This window comes from Thamnophis sirtalis, unplaced genomic scaffold, assembly GCF_051295495.1.
Source record: "Thamnophis sirtalis isolate CommonGarterSnake01/CBP01778 unplaced genomic scaffold, rThaSir2_p1.2 scaffold_3, whole genome shotgun sequence".
In the NCBI taxonomy this organism is placed as follows: domain Eukaryota; kingdom Metazoa; phylum Chordata; class Lepidosauria; order Squamata; family Natricidae; genus Thamnophis; species Thamnophis sirtalis.
Genome location: NW_028261383.1, coordinates 168303054 through 168307688, shown reverse-complemented (window position 1 = coordinate 168307688; position 4635 = coordinate 168303054). Strand labels below are relative to the sequence as shown.

The 4635-nt window shown below is 46.9% G+C and overlaps 1 non-coding gene across 1 annotated transcript; it reads right to left on the bottom strand.

The window, feature by feature from the left end:
- Window positions 1-255: 255 nt before the first annotated feature.
- Window positions 256-362, bottom strand: LOC148048354 (U6 spliceosomal RNA). Its single transcript, XR_015696205.1, has one exon. It is a non-coding gene; the product is annotated as a U6 spliceosomal RNA (small nuclear RNA).
- Between the last annotated feature and the right edge of the window lie 4273 nt (window positions 363-4635).

Below are 4635 nucleotides of genomic sequence, written 5' to 3'. Positions count from 1 at the left end.
TAAGTGAAACATTAGTTAAGTGAGTTTTGCCCCACTTTACAACCTTCCTTGCCACAGTTGTTAACTGAATCATTGCGATCGTTAATAATGGTGTTATTAAGGGAATCTGGCTTCCCCGTTGACTTTGCTTGTCAGAAGATCACGAAAGCTGATCACATAAATATGAACCAGTTGCCAAGCATCTGAATTTTGATCACGTCGTAAGTGTGAAAAACGGTCATAAGTCACTTTTTAAAGTGCTTTTGTAACTTTTTTTTTAATATGGAACACTTCACGAATTTGCGTGTCATTGTTGCCCAGGGGCCAGGCTAATCTTCTCTGTATCGTTCCAATTTTAGTATATGTGCTGCCGAAGCGAGCACAATGCTGTTGTAACTTTGAACAGTTGCTAAACGGACTGTTGTAAGTCAAAGACTTCCTGTACTTCGTTCAAAACGAGAAGTGTTTTATTTCTGATTTTCAAAGGCTGCAAAGGGAAGAAATGGTTGATGGTTGAGTTATGTTTGTGGGGGGGGGGATGGGACACAAATCTATTCCATAAACATGTTTTTTTTTATCCTTTCTTTAACCTGGCAAAATTTGCCCTACATCTTCTAACAGCTGGCAACTCCCTTGCTACTTCCATTCTTCTGAATTCTTTTCCCTTCCCGTCTGCCGATCCCAGGATCAACATGACGTCTGCATTAAACAGGCAGACTTCTGAAACCTGGTTTCCCCCAGCTCTGTCAGATTTCCCTATAAGGGAACCCGACTGGGAACCTGACTGGGAACGCTGAAGGAAGGGATAACCAACAGCTATAGCAGGCCAAAAATGGCCTGACAACGGCCCCCAAAAACAGCCTAAAAGACAGCCCAAAAATGGCCTGGAAAAGAGCCCAAAACCAGCCTGTTTTTTGGCCGTTTGGGGGGCCATTTTCCAGCGCTCCAGCACCCGCGAAGACGAAGCATGTGTGCGCCGGTGTTGTAATATAGTTCCTTGTGTAGGTGTGTCCCCCCCATAGCCCAGTTCATCCCGGGCATGCAGAGCCACGCTGAACCACACAGGAGAAAACAAACTCCTAAAACACCATAACATCCTGATAGTGCATAACATAACATTCTGAGATGTGCCCTACCATTGACGTCCAGGATTTAACCATATATAGACTGAGCAGTAGATTAGAAATTGTACTTTTACAGGCTGTTTTTACTCACATGCTACTGCTCCTTCTGCCTTTGTCCTATCTCAATAAAAGGGGCTCTCAGACCCCCAATCTGGGTCGCTCCATCCCGAGAAAGATCGTGTCCTGTCTTTTCTCCACATTGGCCTCATGGACGAACCACAGGAACGTTACATGCCGGAAACAGGAAGAGCAGCTGGCGATGGCACACATGCCCACAGAGAGGGCTCTGCCTGCCACCTCTGGCATAAGTCAACATGATCACCATCATGGCCCTATAGCATTAAGTACTGATGGTGCTACTCCCCTTAACCCTGGAAATGATTTCTTAGTAGGAAACAGAATTGCTGGATTGTTTCCCACTTGCAGTGCTATGTATGAAAAAGAATAGAATAGAATAGAATAGAATTTTATTATTTGTATGCCGCCCTTCTCCGGGAGGACTCAGGGAGGTGAACAATTCAAACGGGGGAAAAGGGGAACATAAAAACGAAATACAAATAATAAAAATAGGCAACAGTCGCACAACCATACATGTCGAGAGGGGAGGGGAACTCATCACCCCCAGGCCTGCTGGCAAAGCCAGGTTTTGACGGCTTTTCGGAAGGCCTGGAGAGAGGTGAGGGTCCGAATCCCTGCGGGGAGTTCATTCCAGAGGGCCGGAGCTGCCACAGAGAAGGCCCTCCCCCGGGTAATAGCCAGATGGCATTGGCTGGTAGATGGCACCCGGAGGAGGCCGACCCTGTGAGATCTAATGGGTCTGTGGGAGGTAATTGGCAGCAGGCGGTCTCTCAAAAAAGGACAGCGGTCGCTATCTACCTGCCCAGTTTTGGGGGAAAAGAAGATCCGTGGATGTGTGCCATTTCTTGCCCTGGGGCTTTAAAGAGGAAGGGGGGGGAGGAGAGCCGTAAACATCACACTGCACCCCCCCCCATCCTCAGCTAATTCAATCCGGCTCCATCAGCTTTGACAGCGCAGCCCACAAAGGGCCACTCAGGGAAATGAAATGTTCAGTCCCATTAAACTTGCTCTGCTGACAGGCTGCAGCTGAATTCAGCTCCTGCATGGCTCCTGCCCTCCCCACTGCAGACCTCTCCCCGGTTATGCCCCTCCGGTTTATGCATGCAACTCCTCCTCGCCTTCCTTCAAGGTCCTTTTCTCTTCCCCCCCCCCCCCCATGCTTCCTGCCGCCCAATCACCCGTAAAATAATCCTTGGAGCCGAGAGAATTTAAATCTTCTGTGTTCTTTCTCATCTCCAACCCATCAGTGACAACTCTCCCCCCCCCCCGCCGCCACTTTCTGCTTCTCCCTGGCATTTCCCCCCTTCACAAGATTATCCCTTATTAAGGGGAAGCAGCAGTTGTGCCTTTAATCCTGCAGGAGCTGCCTGAATCCCAGCCTCTTTGAAGTTGGTTTCTGTGTAGCCAGTGAAACCTTTTGCCTTGTGGCAAAGGGAAGACCCCCATTAGCTAAAGACTCCAGGCTGGGCTCTCTGGGGAGTTGTTTCTGGTGCTAAGGGGCGGGGGGGGGGAGGCAACATTGTGCAATAGCAATAGCAGTTAGACTTATATACCGCTTCCTAGGGCTTTCAGCCCTCTCTAAGCGGTTTACAGAGTCAGCATATCGCCCCCAACAACAATCCAGGTTCTCATTTTACCCACTTCGGAAGGATGGAAGGCTGAGTCAACCCTGAGCCGGTGAGATTTGAACAGCCGAACTGCAGAACTGCAGTCAGCTGAAGTAGCCTACAGTGCTGCATTTAACCACTGCGCCACCTCGGCTCTCAAGCATTGTGGGTCAAGAGCTCTTCCTTTTTATGCAGGAACCTCTCTTTTGAAAGATGTTAAATAACTGCAGTCCTGCTTGGCATTGCATTTGGGGCAGTGGTGGGTTTCAAAAATTGTTGGAACCTACTCTGTGGGTGTGGCCTCCTTTGTGGGAGTGGCTTGCCACCCATGTGACCGGATGGGAGTAGCTTGCCACCCATGTGACCGGATATGAAATTACGAATTAGTACTTAGGTCGGTCCAAGTAGCTATTCAGAAACTCTGGCATTGAAGCATGCAAGTCTTAAAGCTGTCAAGTTACAAGATCCTTGCCAGTGGTGGGTTTCAAACTTTTTTGGAACCTCTTCTGTAGGTGTGGCCTGGTTTCCGGGTCCACTGGTGGAGCCTCTTCTAACCGGTTCGGTAGATTTGACGAACCGGTTCTACCGAATAGGTGCGAACTGGTAGGAACCCACCTCTGAGTAGTAGGCACACTCCACGGGCTTTCCTATAAATACTGTCACCTAGTGGGGCCTAAGAAATATGCCTTTTCGGTGGTAGCCCCCTATTGAACCCACTTCGCCTGAGATCCAGCAGCCCTCCCTTCTCTTTCCAGAAAGCTGTAAAGAGCTGGCTTTCCCTCCAGTCACTGGAACCGAATGAATGACAGCTGGATGATATTGCTGCTGGTTGCATGAAGGGAGGTTGATTGTGGTGCCAGGTTTCTGTTGCTTTTATAGGAGTTTGATTCTTTTTTAAATTTATTTTTGTATGATATCTGGTTTTATATAATTATGTGTGGGTTCTAAGATGGTTATCCATACAACCAATTAATCAATTAAATGCAAATGGCCAGCTATAGAATGAAGGATACTTGGCACTTGGCACACGGGTGGGGGGAAATGCAATAGTTATTGATTGCAAGCTAAATATGAATCAGCAGCGTGATTTGTTGCTAAGAAATACTATTCATCATCAATGTCAAAAAAAAAGTACAGTTTCTAATCATGAGAAGTAGTATGTCCATTATATTCTGCATTGATTAGACTCCCCAATTTGAATTTTGTGTCCAGATATGAGCACCAGTCTAGATTCAGACAGACTGGGACAGATTTATAGAGGAAAGCAGCAGGAATATCAAGGTACTACAATTAAACAGTGTGAACGTAGACTGAAGAGCTTGAAAAGTTTAAATCTTCGGAAGATGTATGGGAAGTAGAGAGCAGATATGGTGACAATCCTTAAGAACTTAGAGCCAAGGTGGCGCAGTGGTTAAATGCAGCACTGCAGGCTACTTCAGCTGACTGCAGTTCTGCAGTTCGGCTATTCAAATCTCACCGGCTCAGGGTTGACTCAGCCTTCCATCCTTCCGAGGTGGGTAAAATGAGGACCCGGATTGTTGTTGGGGGCAATATGCTGACTCTGTAAACCGCTTAGAGAGGCCTAAAGCCCTATGAAGCGGTATATAAGTCTAACTGCTGTTGCTATTACTATTGCTAACTGAAAAAGAAGGAATTCAGGACTTCTTCTGTTGTTCCAGAATACACAACATTGAATCATGGCTATAAGATCTAAGGAGATACCGGTAGATTCTGGATGGTTGTTAGAAAAAAATATTATGAACAGTTTCACAGAGTGTGCAACTATTTGCTCAAAGCGATGATGGGCTTCTCTAGAATGGATATATTCAGCCAAAAACTAGGCAGCT